This window comes from Chroicocephalus ridibundus, chromosome 2 (assembly GCF_963924245.1).
Source record: "Chroicocephalus ridibundus chromosome 2, bChrRid1.1, whole genome shotgun sequence".
Taxonomy (NCBI): domain Eukaryota; kingdom Metazoa; phylum Chordata; class Aves; order Charadriiformes; family Laridae; genus Chroicocephalus; species Chroicocephalus ridibundus.
This window is the reverse complement of record NC_086285.1, coordinates 75185333-75205466: the sequence shown is the minus strand read 5'-3', so window position 1 is coordinate 75205466 and position 20134 is coordinate 75185333. Positions and strand designations below refer to the sequence as shown.

General features: G+C 41.6%; 1 long non-coding RNA gene across 1 annotated transcript in view; it reads left to right on the top strand.

Annotated features, from left to right (window-relative positions):
* Positions 1–5774: 5774 nt before the first annotated feature.
* LOC134511642 (uncharacterized) overlaps positions 5775–20134 on the top strand; it is a 32718-nt gene continuing 18358 nt past the window's right edge. The window contains exons 1-2 of the long non-coding RNA XR_010069934.1: positions 5775–5960; positions 6053–6161. This is a non-coding gene — a long non-coding RNA (uncharacterized LOC134511642). The remainder of the gene's footprint in view (positions 5961–6052; positions 6162–20134) is intronic.

Here is a 20134-nt window from a genome sequence, read left to right as displayed (position 1 = left end):
GGCTTTCTCTGTAACCCTTTAATATATAAGGGGATCTTTTTATAGAACAAATAAGAACTAATTTCACAAAACAAAAGGAAAAAACCCAAAAGATTAAGGTGGGGTTAAAGGCTAAAATTTCCCTATAAGCGCAGTCTAGCATTTAAACAAGCACGTAGTTTTAACTATATGAATATTCCCGCTGAAATCTAGGACAGGGAACTGTATTTAGAACAGTTTTTAAACACTCTTCTGACCAACTGGGGTTGTAACAAGTTTTGAGTTCCAGCATAACACAATTAACGACCATGGGGAAGGAAAGAAAAAGAAAAAAAAAAAAGAAAAAAAGTAGGCTAAAGAGTTATACTGGGTTGCCTGCTGTAGAGTGATTTTAATCCTGATGCCTTCCCTCGGTTGGACAAACCATAGTCAAAGCACGCTAAGGCAGCAGAAGCGTGCTGTGGAGCAGCTTGCCAGGCACCTGGGGGTTGTGGGACAACCATTTCTGAACACTAGAGCAAAGGCTGCTCTGCCTTTGCTTCCTGCGTGGACAAGACCTGAAGTGCTGGAAAACAGAGGGAGAGGTTAGACCTTGGTTCTTCAGGTTTGCAGGAGAGCGCAGTCAACCTCAGTCAGGCTGCTTTCTTACCTTCCTTTTCCTCCAGAATTAAATCAAAACTGACAGAGAAAGGAAAAGATTAACACATTTGGAGTCTGGGAGCAGAAAGACTGACTCATTCTTGTTTATGATGCTTGCCTGGTTTGTGATTTGGAACAAAAGAAAAGTATCCAGCTAGATTTTTCAAGCACATGCCAAGCATGAAGGGTTGCCAGGCTTCAACCTTCCTGGTGACATCATCTGAAAGGCTGTGTAATTCCCTGCAGCAAAATATCCACAGAGGTCACGGCAGCTTGCTTCAGCAGCTGAAATCCGTTTGCTGTCCTCCACGCACTTGCATTTGGAGGAGGGTTTATGATAATTATCTAATTTGGGCTATGGAAAAGTTCACAGGCTATTCATAAATAAACAGTGAGGAGAGAGATTAAAGTAAAGGTGTGATCTAATGGCAAAAATAAAAAGTAAGTATGAGCTTTCTCTAGACTGCAGATCCCAAAGTTGTTTCCCTTCTCTTTCTTCCAGAAAAACGTGTGATCTCATGAAAAACTAACAACAAATAAACAGACCTCTTTCCTTATCCCAGTATCCCATAATTATAAGTCATTTGTCAAAAATAATATCTCAGTGCTGCCCAAATTTGCTTGATCCCTGTGTGTTCAAAAATGTTTATATAGTGCACCACTGCTAACATTGTTCAGTTTGTTTGTGGAGCAAGCTTGATTATTTTCACCTTGTGGAACAACACAGTGGTTAATTTAAATCCAATTCGAACTTTTGCCATACTGATAATCTCTGATACTCTGATCATCTTCGTGGTTGTCCTCTGGACTTGCTCCAACAGGTCCATGTCCTTCTTATGTTGGGGGCCCCAGACCCGGATGCAGTACTCCAGGTGGGGTCTCCAACAAGTTTAAGAAGGATTTATTTACTCAATGAGAACTACTTTAAAGTGATTTTTTTTCCTCCAGTTGTAAAGGTCTTGTGAGTTCTGTATCAATAGGGTTTAACACAAATACCAAATAATAAATAGTATTCACCTAATGAAGAAGAGGTGCAGCACTTAACCATATTCTAACATTGTGTAAAAGTAAAAAATTAAGAAGATAAGTTAAATTATCTTTAACTAAAAAGCTGGATGAAGAAATGCACAAAGATATAATGTAGTCTTCTGATCAACAACAAATACATTAACTTTATGCAGCTTACTTTGAAGGATGTATTTAGTACATATTTTACAGCTTAAAAACCAACAGAAAAAGGGAGGTCTTTCTAAAGGGGAAAAAAATGGCAAACACAAACAAGAGTAACAGATAACTTAAACCAAGTTAACATCTTTGATGATTTAAATCACATTTAAAAGAAACAAATCCTCGGGAATGAAATAGAATCAGTGAAAGCTTTGGGTTTGTATACGCTTTTCACATGTATTGCAGTGAGACCCTGGCCCATGCCTGTGATACCAATAGTAGTTAATCAATCACACCTGTTCTTTGGAGCTCTCTCCTGGTAATCAATGTTGACAGGTACCCCTATCACAGAATTATAGAATAGTTTGAGTTGGAAGGGACCTTTAAAGGTCATCTAGTCCAACCCCCCTGCAATGAACAGGCACATCTTCAACTAGATCGTGTTGCTCAGAGCCCCGTCCAACCTGACCTTGAATGTTTCCAAGGGCAGGGCATCCACCACTTTCTCTGGGCAACATGTTCCAGTGCTTCACCACCCTCATTGTAAAAAATTTCTTCCTTCTATCTAGTCTAAATCTACCCTCCTTTAGTTTAAAATCATTACCCCTTGTCCTATTGCAACAGGCCCTGCTGCAAAGTTTGTCCCCATCTTTCCTGTAGGTCCCCTTTAAGTACCGAAAGGCCTCGACAAGGTCTCCTGAGAGCCTTCTCTTTTCCAGGCTGAAAAACCCCAACTCTCTCAGCCTCTCTTCATAAGAGAAGTGTTCTAGCCCTCTGATCATTTTTGTGGCCCTCTTCTAGACCTGCTCCAACAGGTCCATGTCTTTTCTGTACCGAGGACTCCAGAGCTGGACACAGTACTCTGGGTCTCACCAGAACAGAGTATAGGGGCAGAATCACCTCCCTCGACCTGCTGCCCATGTTTCTTTTGATGCAGCCCGAGATACGATTGGCCTTCTGGTCTGAGAGTGCCCATTGTCACCTCATGTCCAGCTTTGCATCCACCAGTACCCCAAGTTCTTCTTGGCAGGGATATTCTTAATCCCTTCATCTCCCAGCCTGTATTGATACCAGGGTTTGCACCAACCCAGGTGCAGGACCCCGCACTTGGTCTTTTTGAACCTCATGAGGTTCACATGGGCCCACTTCTTGAGTTTGTCCAGATCCCTCTGGATGGCATCCTGTGCCTCAGGTGTGTCAACTGCACCACTCAGTTTGGTGTCATCCACAAACTTGCTGAGGGTGCACTCAATCCCATTGTCTATGTCATTGATGAAGATATTAAAAAGTACTGGTCCCAGTATGGACACCTGAGGGATACCACTTGTCACCAATCTCCATCTGGACATTGAGCCATTGACCACTACCCTCTGGATGCAACCATCCAACCAATTCCTCATCCACTGAACAGTCCACCCATCAAATCCCTCTCTCTCCAATTGAGAGAGAAAGATGTTGTGGGGGACCATGTCAAAGGCCTTACAGAAGTTCAGATAGATGACATCTGTAGCTCTTCCCTTGTCCACTGATGTAATCACTCCATCATAGAAGGCCACTAGGTTGGTCAGGCAGGACTTGCCCTTGGTGAAGTCATGCTGTCTGCTTCAAATCACCTCCCTGTCCTCCATGCGCCTTAGCATAGCTTCTAGGAGGATCTGTTCCATGATCTTCTCAGGCACAGAGGGGAGGTTGACAGGACAGTAGTTCCCAGGGTCCTCCTTTCTACCCCTTTTAAGAATGGGTGCAATGTTTCCCTTTTTCCAGTCACTGGCGACTTCACCTGACTGCCATGACTTTTCAAGCATCATAGAAAGTGGCTTAGCAACTACATCAGACTACTGTCAACTGTATGGTTTAGCTCTGGGCCACTGCTGGATTTTACCCATAATGTTTATGGAATGTGCAGCCACAGAGGTTTGTAAACTGAGATGTATATAAGTGTTAGCCAAGTTGCTACTAGTAGTTTGCGAACCACTTTGGGGCGATAAGTGACACAAGGCTGGGAGCAGCACTTCTACCACAGCTGCTGGTACCCAGAGAGATGCCAGCCCCGCTCATCCCTATGATCACAGTCAGGTGAGAGTGACCAGCCTCATAGCAAAGAAAAGTAGCAAAATAATTTTCTCCCAGGATCTGCAGTGACCAGCCTTATGAAGATGACCGTGAACTTCAGGTTCAGAGCTGTCGGCTGGACCTCTCATGCTCCTTGCAATGAGGAGGTCCCTGCCCATCATCTCCTCATAACTGAAGGGGAGTAAGTATCACAGAAAACAACAGCCTTTTGGTTTGACAATAACTCTCACCAATATTTACCCTTTCTCAAATATTTCTTTCTCATAGGGAACTGCCTGCAATGGCTGCATCAAGGTAAGTTTGGAGATAAGAGCATCCCCAGATTTTCTCCCCTTCTTTCTCTTCTCTTTCAAGCCAGCCACTCTGCTGCAGGTTGAATTCCTCTAGCAAGGACTGCGACCTACCGGTAATAAAGTTCACCATGTGGTAGCTCTGGGGGAGACAGAGGCAATTTCTTTGATGCTTTAATGTGTAACCTGCAATGTGGTGGTGATCAGTCATTTGGCATTTACTTTTTATTAGAAACCCACCAGCTCCAACTTTTAACTCACTCTTTGTCTTGCTGGGATTGAAACCTGAGCAAGCGAAAGACAGTTTAGATCTCACAAAAGCTTCCAGTCAAGGAGCAGGCTTGATAGCTGGTCGCACAATAGACAAAATCTGTCTGGTTTTATTTCTGGTAAAAGTCACTTTTTGAGGAATTGGATCTATAAAACTGCAGGGCATGATACAATGATAATAAATGCATAGAAGCTTTCATATTTATTAATTGCACATATTATAAGATAGAAACCAGCCAGAGTAGTTTTCTAAATTGGGATCAAGACTTTTTAAAGCAGCAGCTCTTCAGCTGCAGATTCTCATACAAAACCCACCAGTGCAGTTTCTGAGTACCAAGAGACTGCAAACTATGTTAGTATTTGAGATAAGCTAAACAAGACCACCATATGAAGCTCACAGGTCCTCAAAATTACCTTGTTCGTATGTCCCAAGGTGGACACTAAAAACAAAAACAAAACAAGAAGTAACACTTTCTAAAGTCTTGTCCCAAACCAGTCAATAAAAAGCAACTTCTAGACATCACTTCCTCAGAAATTACTTGCAAGCTTCCATTCAGTGATCCGAAACACGAATGATAATGGGCAAGACACTGCTGTTATTCCTAGCTTAGAAAGAAGAAACTCAGGCACTAAATGTTTATGTACTTTCTCCAGAAGTCACAAAGGACTCGGGAATACAACTCCTGTTTTTAGCGTCAAGAACCTCCATCCATTTTCCAGAAATGGGAGAGGTTACTGTAATGACTGTATAGTTTTCCTTAGAGTGGGGGGATGAGTGTCCTCTAACCCTATTTTCTTGATATTATATCTTTGGTCTTTCTTGTCAAATTGTCCTTCTTGCTGCTGTCAACAGGGCATTTAACAAACAAAATGTGTAAAGGAAAATCTATGCCACGTGGCAGCTGTAAAAAGCAACAGTTCTAAGGATTCATGCAAGTATTAAAACATACCTCCTACATTTAACATGATATGACCGTTTTTTTTCTGTTACACTGCCCGGTGGTATTTCATTCTTTCCTAGAAAACTATAAAGGGATACTTAAATTTTTCCTTTTGCTTTTATCCCAGTAATTAATCATGATTGACATTTAGACACGTGCAGGGCGAGACACCCCCATGCATTTTCTTTCGACATTCCTTGAATGAGGTTCAATGCTAAAAGAAAACATTTTCCTGCACTCCTCCTCTGTATTTTTAAACGAATGTCATCCAAATGGCATTGCCATTCAAACAGTTACAGCGAAATTCCTCGCATGCTGATAGTGCAGTGTGGGAAGCTCTAAAATTGTCCCCCGTAGGTTCAAATTCAGCCCCTGAAGGTTCGCTTGAGTTTAATTTCACTAATCACACGGGGACGGTTATTTTTTGCTCTCACTCGGCTCCTCTTCCACATGCGAGCACACACGCACCACACACACACACACACACACGCTCACTCACGCTGCATCCCTCCCGTTCTGTTGCACTTAAGTCCAGATTAGCTCTGACCATTCCCGCACGCGAGCGGAGAGCGACGCAACACCGCGCTGCCTAAGACCATAGGTGGGTCGTTCCCTTCAAGCCAATTTATTCACATTTGCGATGGTAAGATTGATTTTTATCCTGCATTTCTGAGTTTATTTAACTGATTTCAGAAACTGCCACAGAGGTGGGGGGCAGAGACCGTCTTCAAGGTTGCTGTCATCTGGAATTTTATGTCCTTCATTTTCTTTCACTCTGTATGCCTGTCACATCGGCTTAACTGTGAGTAGCGTACTAGCCAGTACCTCTGGCATACTGTATATTAATAGAATATTGATATAGCCCAAATACTGTTGTGGGATTCATCATTTGGTAAATCCTCTGCCGTCTGCAGTTTTACAGAGCCGTTTAATTAGCAATTTTACAGCCTCCTATTCTCTCATTAAATTAATTAATAATTAAGTTCAAATATAGGCATCTTTAATGTCATAATTATATTTCAGTTTTATGGTCACCAGAGTTTAGCTCATTAGGCGAGGCAGTCATAAACCATAGCTCTATTTAGGGGCTGAGGCACTGATGCACAGGTAGTCTGCTTCTGCTTGGTATTTTTATCCTTCTCACTTTCCCCTCGCTCCCCCGCCTCCCCCTCCGCTGCCCCCGCTTCTCCAGCTCCCCTCCCTCTCATTGCTCGCTGTTAGCACGGGTGGTTTTTTTCTGTGGCAGCTCTTTCTCATTCATATGTACGGTTTAAAAAAAATCCCCGACACACACTCCCACAGCCTTCTTCCCCCCTCCCTCCCCGTTACTCTCTCTGGAGCAGCGCAGCATCGCTGGCCCACTGTGGGTCCGGCTTCCTTACAAGCCTCAGGGACCACCCCCTCCAGCGCTGGGCACCCAGCGGTGGCAAATTATCTGTGGCATCGTATCGGTGACATCGTACTCCTGTTTGACTGCGTGATTTACCAAGGCATGGGACTTAGTAATGGCATTTCACACAGTATGATACATTGTGCGTTGTTTTATATATAGTGGATTTATTTCAGTCATTATCACTGATTAAACCAGCTTAGTTGAAAAGGCAAAGCAAAACTTGGCTTTGAAATCGTTCTTATTTAATTTTGTTTGCGCTCACATAACCCAGGACAGCACTAATTATCTCTTTAGTGTAGCTCATATTTCTAATGTAATTCATATGTAAATTGTAATTTAATTCATATGGGAATGTTTGTGTTCCTTGCATATTCTCAGTAAAGAGCACAAACAGTGAATTAAAACTGTTTGGAAATGAAACAGTGAATTAAAACTGTTTGGAAATGAAACTTTATGTTGCCTTTTTTGAACTGTCTTTGATTTGTTTTGGCTTGTTGTTTCTCTAATGAATCGCTATTCAATTGGATGGTTAAGGCCAACATATTCAGGCTCCTCTCTCTGTATTTACGCACCTTGCTCACTGGCCTGCTTTTCCTTCTGAATTTGGTAGGCGGGGGGGAAAGCTTTCTGCATGCTCGCTACCTTTGGAAAAAAAAAAAAAATCTTCATGTGATGACTGTTATTAATAATGAATAATTATAGGGCACATTCGTATGACTACAGAGCCTATGAGCACAGTGCGGCACTATTTGTGCCACTTTGCTACTCGAACAGAACCGCGAGAGCACAGTAGCAGTGTTATTTCTGGTTTAGCACATCTGTTAACGTTAGGTTAAAATTTTAAGCCCAGCCCAAATTTGCCATCAAATAACTTTTATGTTTTCATTGCCTTTTGAAACCGTCAAACGGCTTAATGCAATATTACTGCCGTGTCTAAAAACTGCTGCTGCCCACAGCTAAGTGGTCTTTTGACAGGGCAAGTCAAAACTTCTATGAGTAAAGCGTAGGACAGTAAAAGTTGTTCTGGGACTGCTGGGTTTTCAGGACAGGTTTGCTGTGGTATGCTCTGACACCAAAACCAGAACTAAAAGTAAGAACAAACGCAACAACCTGGGTGTCACCGGCAGGGTGAGGCTGGAAGCACGCACGGTTATTCGTAGCAGGCAGAGAAGCGCTATCAGCTAGTGCGGCAGGCAGGAGGAAGCGAAAGACCTGAAGGAAATGGGAAGGGTAAAAAGTTCAAATGAAGGAGGAATTAAACCCGAAGAGCCGGCAAGCTACTGAATGACGGTACACGCTGCCGCTTTCTTTGCTGAAACTGCCCTTCCCATTTCCGAGGCAAAATCGCACTCAAAACATTAGGGAGATCATGAATGTCTATTTCTCAACCTGATGAAAGAGAGCTTTGCTCGTCCCACACCGAATGAAGCCACCTGTGCTGTGAGGACTGAGGCTGGGCCCAGAGTCACTGCTTTGCCCTGTCAAACCGTGACCTGACCTGCCAGTGGCCACATAAGAGTGTACTGTACATGCCGTGTCCCCCAGGTTTGGTGCCACCTCACCACATGGGCATGGTGCAGAGAACTCGTGACATGAGTCCTGGAAGCCTCTTCCCATGGACAATTGCAGCTCAGGCTGGTATGAAAAGCCCTCTGGGAAAATATTCTTAACTCCCTGCCATCCTCTCTTGTTGCTTCTGGGTATTGCTGTGGCCAGAAGACCGGTAGGGCTTTGAGGACTCATACTTGTGCATTAGTCCTTGCTGCTCTGGTGCTACCCGGCTGAGCGCAGGGGCAGGTGGCCATGCTCACTGGTGGAAAAGATTGCACGTGCCAAGAAAAGAGGCAAGAGGGGTCACAGCAGTGAACAGGCAGGCCTGTGTTGTGTCAACCCTCTGGAGCCCCCCCCATTACAAAAAGTGGTCTCTATTTTCATAGAATCATAGAATTGTCAGGGTTGGAAGGGACCTTAAAGATCATCTAGTTCCAACTCCCCTGCCATGGGCAGGGACATCTCCCACTAGATCAGGTTGCTCAAAGCCCCATCCAGCCTGGCCTTAAAAACCCCCAGTACATCAATTTCATCTTTCTCAGGCTTTGGGGACGTCCTGCACCGAAGCTCAGCTGGGCAAGGCGCAGCGCCAGGGCAACGTTGAGGGGAGCTGAGCAGAGGGTGGACAACGGGGGCAAAGGGACCACTGGTCACGTTTGGCCGTGATCACAGAGTCCCCCCCATGACCAGGTACTCTCTGGGGAGGGACGCTGCCACATCTAGGGCACGTGTTCGAAACACGTGTGCACGCACAGACACACACACACACACTCTCTGTGACGACACAAGAGCTGTCCGAAACTATTTTCAATAATTGATTTGCTGTTTAATTGAACATCATGACTGACTAACATAGCTCATTACTTTACTCATTAGTTAATTATCGAAGAAAGTAGGACAAGTCAATAAAATGGAAGGCTGTAAATTCCAATACTAATTAGCACCATTTCCTCAGAGACGTATTTAAGGGCAGATTGGCTACCCGAATGTCCCCGGACCTTGCAGATGAAGGGAAAGGGTAGACTTACCATAAATCTAGATTACCGGCAAGCAAGGCTCATCAGCAGTAAGTAGTGAAGTACACAGGTGCCGAGCTACTGCCAGGCACCCTGTTTGAACTGGAATATTGGAACGCAAGCAGCACAGAAATTCCTATTTTTAAAAGAAAAGGGGTGGGGAGGGGAGCGAGGGAGGGAGCGCTCACACACCAGAGAGGATCCATATTTAAAATAAATTATGCAAACTGAACTACTTCTGCAGAGCACATTTGCTTTCCTAAGCTCTCTTTTTTCCAGTCACTTCATCCTCTCTTTTTTTGGCAGTCCAAATCCTAGTCAAAACATCAGTGCGTCCCTTCTGGAGTGAGCTCATTTTTTGATGCATGGATTCTAATTTATATCTCTTATTTTGTATTTTAAAAAATTGATAAACTATTCCAGTAATGGAAATTATATTCTCCTGTTATTGCTATTGTTTTTTATATTATCTCTAATTTAAAATAAGTCTGAAATACCATCAAAGGCAGGATTTAACGGGTCCAATAGAGCTTTAATTGAGCCAAAAAGTGATTTAAAACAAATAAAAACAGTCTCAAAGAAGACTGGGAGAAAAGGAGGCAAGGGAAGTGTATATACGTGTATGCATGTTTGTATTCCTCGTATATATTTTTTATAGACATGAGCTTATATATACATGTATATGTATAATAAAATAAATATGTATATAAAAATATATATGCAGATACATACGTCCATTCACATACATACCTACTTACTGAAATATGCCTATATAGGGTTCTTGTTTCTCAGTAGGAGGAAATCGTCAAATTCCTTAAATTCTGCAGTCTAAAAGCCCTCAGGTCCTACTGGCTGCCTTTTAAAAATCAACACAAGAAGATTCAGACTATGAAAAGGTTCTGTTGATATACTGGTACACTGTTGAACAGTTTGTCTAAATTAATTATAAACAAATTCCCATCATTAAGGGATCAGGACAGATATATTATTTTAATTCCTTGTATTTTGGGGGCACATCTTGTGGATCTTCCTCTCAACAAACACCCATTTTCGAAAAACTAATTTCCAGTGAGGTGAATGAAAATGGAGATCAAAAGCATTACCTGAGCTCAACTTAAGCAAAGAAATCACCCTAGGAATAGCTCTCAGTCTGGAGCTTTAAATATTTAGCAATTCTAAAAATATATTAATGGATTAATGTAAAAAAAAATGCTAACAAATGTCTATTACTTGACTTACTATATTTTATGCCTGCAGTTCTGATTTTTAAGCCACAAGCTGTGATTTATTTTCAAGTGTTTTAAAAAAGTACCTTGCCAAATTGTTCTAAAGATTGCATGGATTTTTTTAATCAGCAGTTTTGAGAATCTGGCCTCTGGTGCTAATAAAGCAAGACTGAAATTTAGGGCAGAAGAGGGAAATGTGGTTGTTTTGCTTAATAGAAAGCTCCCGATAGAAATAATACAAGGAAAATTCTCTAATGATTTCAGTAAAACTTGAGGGGAAAAGAAAAAGTCATATTTTATTATTGATGTTTGGGAGGGGATATTTCTTTGGGATGTTCTCCTTGCATTAGTGAAGGGACGAAAAAATACTCATTGTGTAAAATTGACCTGGGACAGAACTGAGAGAAAGAGATTCCCCCAATTAGACTTTCACTCGGTGTAGGCTAAGGCGCAAGGTATGCGCAGTGTACACAAGCGCCACACACCTGGTAGCAGCTGGAAGTTATAAATGAGAACATTCAGAAAAGCAGGAGATGTGCTCGCTCTCTTGTTTCCAGACAGCACCAAGCACTCTTTGATACTGAGATTTCTTTTTCTAATGGTTCTGGTTAGGTCATGCTGGATCCCTAGCTATACTTGAACACCTTGGCCTTGGTTACAGCATCCAGGGAAGAGCTCCCAAACTTCACAGCCAGCGTGTTCAGCCTACGAGGACTCAAAGTACACCCTTGGTATGGAAACAGGGAGAAGGCTGGGAGAGGACTCAACTTCAAGCTTTGAGTCAAGCCTTAGAGCCACAAATGGCTCTAAAGCGTACACTGAGGCTTAACGCCTCACGCAATGCCATTTACGTGGCAAACGCCACGCAAATTTACTCTGCCATTTGTGGTACCTAATGTACCTTATATAATGTAAGGTAACTCTCATTTGCATTTTTAACTTCTGGTCTGTTTCTGTTATCAAACACTCCAAAACTGGAGGCAGAAGTCGATTACCGAGTGCGGTATCTAGAATACTCCGTGCCAGCCGATGTAAAACATGCAGACTGGAAAGTGCTCTGGTGAATTTGCAGTGGTCCTCTTTTTGCGATGGGGCCCCCAGGCCCCTGCAGCCTTTAATCAGCTGTAACTGGAGTGAAGCTGTCAGCTCCTGCTTGTATTCTGTCAGCTGCAGTAACACTTAGAGCATCCCTGACAAACGCACAGTGCACATTTAACAGTCAATCTGTGAGCGAGCTTTTGATTTTTGGAAGAAACTTTCTAAGGTTCCACTTTCTACAAGGGAAAACTTGTAAATTATTAGGGAGGAAAACGGAGTACAACAGCCTTCAATCACACTCTTTTGTTTTATGGAGAAACCCAGCCATTATTTTTTTCTTTAGCAGGATGATGGATTGGCTCAGTCCAAGGTGAAATCCCAGGCAGTGCAAGACAGAGCAAGAGCTATCGTGTGACGGTGACACCTCTCCTCCCTCTGTCAGCCAAACTGTGCTAGCCGTGTCATAGAATTGCAGCAGCCTGCTATTATTAGTAGTATTGTCATATAAATTATTCACGGTGAAATATTTGTTCAGCTCTGGCGTGTTCATAAGTTTTCCATTAAGAATTCAAATTTAAAGATCTTTTCCAGCTGCACAAACTTCCCTAAATACCTTCCCCCCACTTCACCTCCCCCTGGTGTTGCTTCAACAACATACAGGTGTAAGTGTGACTGCCTGAGACGAGTGACTTTGGGTGAAACTCTTCCTGTTTTTTAAAATACTAAATGCATTTCAAAATAATGCAACCCCTCATCCACACCCAAGAATTCTTTCTTGTATGTAAATTATTTGAAGACTTTTTCCTTATCCATTTCCTTCACAGTGCATGGCGATTTTTTTTATTTTTTTTTTATGGGCAGTTTATGGGCTAAGCCTATTATTTGATAATTAAAGGTTCTTCCTCCTCCCCTTGGGAGTTTAAAAATTCTAATATTATTTCTTCGCAGAGCTCACTTCTGCAACATCCCTGCTGTAAATGCAGCTGAATCTTATCTGTCAGTGACAAAAATAAGGCCGTGGCATATCTGAGCAGACTGGAAGGGTACAAGGGGAGCGAGGGACAGACACAGCTTCTTCGCGAGTCAAAGCGGCCCATAGCATTCCTTTTCCCCACAGTCCCCAGGGTAATGTCATTGCAAGAGGGAAATTACTGTAACATTACAACACCGAGCTCCAATAACCACGCAGATCCCTGGGGAGTTTGCCATTTGCCATCCCACAACACGGAAAATTCCCCAAATAGGCTCCTTCCCTAACCCCATTAAAAACACAGTTTTCCCAAGGAGAGGGCAGAAACTTCCTTGAGGTCGCTCTAAGAGTTAGAGTCCTCAGAAGACAGGATTTTGAGGCCTTCTATGCTGTTTCTGTAAAATGGGAATGAAAACACTTCTGGTTTCCTAAAGGTGCCACAGAAAGATTACGACAACCTCATCCAGACAGAAATTAGGAAATTAATTCTAAATTAATTAGAAATTAAATTAAGCATTGGAGTAATTAATATTTATGTGGCACCAATAGGTAACTATTTATTACTACTAGTATTACTATTGTTGGTTTTACTTTTACTATTTTAATTGGTTTTTTATCACTGTAGCCCTTAGAAGCCCTTGCCACAGGTGAGACCGCTGTTGTACCAGCCAAATAGAACAAATCAAGGTCCCTTCTCCAAAGGGTTAAAGAGAATGACCATTCTTATGGAAGCAGTTCTGGTCCTACCAATACAAAGAGTTGCCTAGTGAAACCTGGAAGATTATTTAAAGATAAAAGTATTAATTCAATATTGATTTCATTGGGAGTTTGGTGCCTAACGTGCATTGAGATCCATCCCTGGATTAGGCAATCGCAGCTGTGACAAAGTGACAAAGAACATTTACTGGCAGACTCAGTAAACTGAAGCTCAAGCCACAACTTTAGAAAAAAAACAGTGACAAACTTTTGCAGACTTTAATGCGGGAATGTTTCCAGTCGTATTTAAAAAGAGAAAAAGTTTCACACAACACCAGGCCTACTCATCTTGCAGAAATCCAAAGAGAGAGCAGTGTGCCAAAGAGAGTCAAAGCGAAGCCACCCATCCCCATTATACATGAAGTAAAAGGCAGATAAATGAGGAAAGAAATAAATATTTGTGCATATATGTGAAAACCCCTTCTTTCCTACAGTTAACATTCATCAAATTCTCACTGCCTCTCCCAGTCAATTCTCGCCTTCAATTAGCCAATAAGTCAATTTGTTCCTTCCCCATCAGAAAAATCTCCCTCTCAGCAAAAAATGCATCACTTCACTATCAGATCAATTCAGCCTTCTTGCTGCTCAATCAATATACTCCTCCTCTGCATCTGCTAAACAACAAACAGGTCAGTAGAAAGAAATCTGCCTAGGAAGCTTCACTGCTTTTAGTTCGCATACTACATACGTATGGGTGGCTCACCGGGCACATCCTGAGCACACAAACATGGCAAACACTTGAAACAATAGTGTAGAGAACTGGATTTTAAAGCAACAGAAAGATCTGAACTGAGCTTTTATTTCCAATAATATGACAGCTGTTCAGATAAGCAGTGGAATTTTACGTTAAACCAAAAGTGCATGCAAAATTTCAGTATATAAAAACAAACGCAAAATCGAGGATGCAATGGCAGACTGCATCATTTTTAGACGATATACAGATTATACAAAACATTCTATTCCACTGAACTATTCTGATTTAGTTTGATAAAAATAACAAGTGCCCAAAGGTCTAGACATCCTTAGATAGCAAATGGAGAAGACAGCTATGCAGAAAGAAAAAAATTGTGTTAAAATAAAGAATGATTGTAAACCAGGAACTTTTCATTTAACTTCACCAGAAACCTTCAATAAAATTCTAGACATTCAAGATGTCTTTGCAAATCAAAAGTGTAATGAAATACGGTACATAAAAAGCACAAGGTTATCCGAGAGGTTGCACCTTCTACAGAAAACACATCCACGGATACAAACCCAGAGACTCCTTCAGCACGGGCAGGCAGCCAACCCTGGACGGAATACAATTACCATATAACTAGACAAAGTGGCAATGCTCAGCACGTTCAGGCAAGAGTTGAAAAATCTGAGAAGTTTAGATATCTAAAATAATACAATTAGCCAAATTGGTCAGGACGCTGCTATTAGTACTTAAGCAACGAAAGGGCAAGGAGCTGACTTCCACCAGAAACCTTAGGGAAACTACAATAAGCATTCCATCTGGTGATTAGGAAATAAATTCTGTGAGATTATATTTGGGGAGGTGTCTCCACCATTTAGAAGTGTAAAGACTGGAAATATGAACTGCTAAATGCAACGGGTCTCCACTAAATTTTTTTAAAAGGTTCTCCTGAGTGTCTTTTTGCTTTTGGTTTGGGTTTTTTTTCCACTTTGGTTGATTGTTCTCTGTAGCAATGAGACTGGATACGGAGTACATTTTTTACTTCCAACTCTTTATCAAACCAGAAGTGAAAGCTACGCCTTTTTCTCTGTGATCTTTTAAGATTTGTGAATATTTTCATAACTAGAGCACTATTTGAGTATGAATACAAATCCATCGAATACTGATGAGTTTAGCGTTCTTGTTCACTAGCCTATTCCTTAATCTGTTTTGCCATTAACTGTTAATCTCAACCTAGTAGTCCTGGTTTGCGTTGGGCAAAAAGTTTCAACTGAATATTTTATTTAGGGGAAAATGCAAATTCGGGCCAAGCCAAACTATTCATAAACTTGTGCTGAATTTTATTAGTAGGTCACCTGAAACTAAAAAGAAAGAAATTCACGGAACTCAGACTGCCCCTTTCCCCTCGTTTCAAAAACATGTTTCCAGTTACTGCCTCAAACTGACTCTTTTCTGTTCCAGTGAGAACCAGGTCTCACTTTAACCCACTTAAATGTTTTCTGAGTAACTGCAACTTTTCGGTGCCAAAATCTCCCTAAAAACACCCAGGGAGCTGTAGCCTCCTTTGGGAGCCCAGCTGGTTTTTGAGTGCCTTGCAGCTGGGCACATCACTTGCGTCAAAGACCTCCCGGCGTAAGGGCTCCCCCCTGCAAGGATGCTGCATCCTGGTTTAGGTACCGACAGTACCATGGCAATGAGGTGGGACACTGCACAGCACCTCCAATTTAACTCTCCCCAGGATAAAAGAGCTGGAGGTTGAGGTTGTAAAAAAAAATGCTGCAAGACGTACAAACATTAGAACCCTTTTCAACTGAAAAGCTAAAATAAGATACAGCTTCTTTGAGACAAAAATGTCTTCACTTTTGAGACAGCTTAAATCTGTGTGTATAACATATACATATGTATTTCACATTATACATTTCATACTGTGAACATGTACACATGCATTGCTGATCACTTCTGATATGGCTTCTTTTGAAACCATCCCACAGAAGCTGAGATTTTGGCAGCGTCAGCACTGCGGTCCAGTTTACCACTGATTCTCTGGGCATAGCAAACAGACATTTTAAGACTGAAAACTCTGAAGCAGCTGACGGTGCGATCTCTCCACCCTGACCTGCGTTTATTTTGGATACAGATGATTATATATGATTTAAGACTCCAGCACAGGAAAATAATCTCTCCCTACCCCGTCGGCCTGCCCGGGACTGGATAAACAGTTTTCACAGTGTTACCCCACGGCTGTAAGAGCTGCATGGCGGGGAGGAAGGGGAAAGCTAATCTGTCTGCAAGATTACGAAGGGGAGAGAAGATCACAGGACACAGACTGTGCCTACCACACTGTTTGTGATCATGACCGGATGGGTGTCCCTTAAACTGGGAGGACAGAGGAAAAAGGAGAGGATACAAGACCTTTTTTTTTAACCAAGCAATTTACTTCCACATTGTGTGGTAACAAGGAACAATACCCATACATCACTTGACCAAAAAGACGTTTTCACGCCCTTACCCTTGAAATCCTTATTTTTGTTAACCATGCGGCTTATGGCTTTGCTCCCCTTCCCTCCACCCCTTCCCGGCCGCGGGGAGGAGGTGACAGAAGGCTGGCCTTATTTACCTTAGCCATTTCCCCATGTAATCTGGGTAATCATGTGGCTAATCAGCGACGCGGAGGAGCCCCCCATGCCGCGATTCACAATGCCGACCCATTCATATTTCATACAATAGGGTATTTAAGTCATCCCACGCCTTGCCAAGGCGATTGCGCTCCCTTTGTTCCAACGTTTTGGGCAGGGGTCTCCTGCCCTACCCCCTCTTTCATGCCGGCATATGTCCTAGCTCTTGCCTTGCTGCAGCTGGACAAGGGCTGTTGTTTTTGTTTTGTTCTTCGAAACCAATGAATCGATTACGGCGGTGTGAAATGTGGGTTAAAACAGTCGCCGCATGTATGCATACATTAGCCATTTGCTACGTTACAACTTCACAGCAAGGTGACCGAGGAGGCAACAGTGTTCATGCTCTTCCACTCTGAATGGGCAATCTGTTGAGCACAATAAAGGACTGACTGCATGTATTGTTTAAAAAATGGCTCGCCATGTTATAGCAAAGTGAAATAAAAGTGCCTCTACTCCAATGCACTGCGACCATAAAGAAAGCTCAAAACCCAGTCTATAACAGAAAATTACAGGGAGCTAAAGCCTGTTCACATGTGTGGATATGGAATACGAAACCCAGACTACATTCCTGCAATAAAGATTGCTATTGCATAGTCACCCTTACTTGTTGCCCCTCTCACATTCGGGATGTACCAAACTCAACAGCCTTACAGAAGTGACAGGATCTGACCTCGTCTTTGCACAAACCGAAGGCCAAAAGCCCACAGTAAACACCTGCAGTTTAGGATTTACCCCTTATAGGGCACATTGATCTATGGAACAGAATTGGCACAAAGGTATTGCCTTCATCTGCTAGACTAGACCATCAGCTCTCTTCCAGCCCTGGCTGGCGATGACAAAAAATCAATTCCCTCCAAAAATTCTTTTTGTATCTTGTACAAAATGGGTTTTGAGGCCCCATTTCTCTCCCAAGGTGTAGCGAAATGACACATCCCAGCAACTCCCTCAAAATTAATGTTACAAGCTAAGGTTCAAGTCTGGAAGAGAAATACCTTTTTATTTTTAAGAATAGTCCTAAACGCATTATAGCATAATTCAAGTAATTAAAAAGATGTGTTTAAAGGCAAGCTAGAAAATGCCATTCGTTCCTGGTTCAAGTTCATGCTACTCCACAGATGTACTACTGATACTGCAACACATTGATCATGACTTTTCCCTTAGAAATGCCTGAGCTGTGTTCTTTGGCTTGAATTCAGCATTTGGAAGTTCACACACATGTATTTCTATCAATTTTCATTTTTACTCCTGAAATCGGAAAAAAAAGAGTTTTGAGTCTCAGTCTTGAGAGCTAATTTTCCACAGCAAGCTGTTTTGTATGAAGATTTAATTAATTAGCACACATGAAATATTTTACAGACTTATAAATAGTACTGTATTGTATAAAGTAAGCAAAAGAAAAAATTTGTACAGCATGATCACCTAGCTATTTGAGTGCTTAACTGCAATGGTAGAAGCCAGGAAATTCAAAATCTTGAGGGGAGCAGAGGGCATAAAAACAGACTTATTTAAAAGTTTCATTTGCGTGATCAAAGGTGTTACAGTATCTTGTTTTAAAATCCAACTTTTTAGTGTCAGCATTTTGAAGCCCCTACTTTTTTTTTACTGCTCAAAAATCACAGAACAAAGCAGCCAAATAAAGCTTCTCAAGACTAATCTTGCAGAGCACACTCTGACACTCTTGTGTGCAGTAGCAAATTATCTATCTTTACATCTCCCACTGAAGTAAAGCAGATTTTGTTGAAATTGCTATCAGTAAAATCTATACTGCTTGAAAATGATCCTAATAGAGCTAAATTTGTAAATGGTTACCTCCCCCAGCACCCAAACAGCAGGGACGCAGCTACAGCAATATAAATGTGCTAATCCCAGCACGATGTATTCCCACATCTCCCTGTATCAAATCATTCTAAAGGGTTTTCAATATACAAGTTAATTAGCTACAATGAAGCAGCAGAGTAACGTCTAATGAAGACCGGGGCTTAAAATATCAGAAGTGGCCTGTTGTACCCTTTCCCCCTTCTTTAATATTGTCATATTCTTTTGAAATGGGTTACAGATATAGTGCAAGTGTAATTTAACAAGTGATAGAAGGCATTTAATGAATATAATTGTTTTGATTATATGGTAAACACGTTGGACATTTTTAAATATGGCATGTTCAACAACATCTACAAGAATACCATTTCTGTATTAGTGCCTCAAAATGCTGTTGCCATATAGTACCTATCTATAAATATATATAAACACTTGTCATGCCGAATAAGAAGGTGACACCATTTTGTTACTGAACGTATGACATTACATTCTAATTACATACTCAATTTCTCATTTCTTAAAACAATCACTGCATGGGAAAGTAGCTACGTACATTCTACTAAAAAATTAAATCTCTTTAAAACTAATTGCACAAAGTTAAAATGACACAAGCAATCAATGTCTGCAAAATACAACTTTCAGAGAGAAGAGAAAAAACAATATAGTAAACTTAATTACCTAAGAAATATCTGCTACATTCAGGAAACACAAAGCTGCCACAGTTGCACGTTTCAGATTTGACTAAGAAACGAAAAGCCCTAATTAATTACATTAAGGTCCTGATCCTGACTGGATGTGGAAGTCAGTGAGACTTTACCCATGTGAACCTCATTGCTGGAGTGGGACTGAACACTCCCTTTTGCTGTCGATCAAGGATGAAGCTCATTTTGTAATCCCGCCACTTCATTAGCACCTTTCCAGCACATTATCTTTGCCCTAATCCTCCCGTCACTTTAGGGATTCAGGGTCATTAGAGCACTTGAAGGGTCGATGTTATTGTCGTGGGGGTGTGAATTGATCACTAAGATGACAACTGGTGACAAGTGTACTTTATTAGTCTGCTACTTTGCCTCTTAATTGCTACTGATTAGCCTGTCTGTTAGAAAGGAAATTTGGACTCCTTCTGCCATTGCCAAAGATTACACTGTTTTCTAATAGGACCATCTAACATCTTCCCCCAGTGCCCCCCACAATGAGCCCATTTAGATATAGTACATTCACCCGACTCAATAGAACTATTTATGTGAGTAAAATCAACAAGGTAGGGCCCTTTAACCCTCCCATTAAATTTCGTTTAGCTTTTGATTGATAGGAGAATTTCTCTGTTAAAAAAATCAAATATTTCTGATTGTTTCTTTTCCTTCCCAAAGACAGGAATAGGATCATCTTTTTTTTTTTTTTTTTCCAAAAATCCCATTTTAGATGTGGCATTTGAATGGAGTTCACAGAGGATGTGCTGTCTCTCCAAATATCACATTGCATTTAAACTACACATTAAGACAAAGCAACAAAAAAAAATTAAACTTGTGCGTCTTGCCAGGATTCACATGCTTCAAGTCTTAATTGCTGTTGACCACAAGAATTGAACATTGAGTCATACAGGGCACGTCTGCCAGCAGTGAAGAAGTACACTTCGTATTTAGTTTTACAGAACTC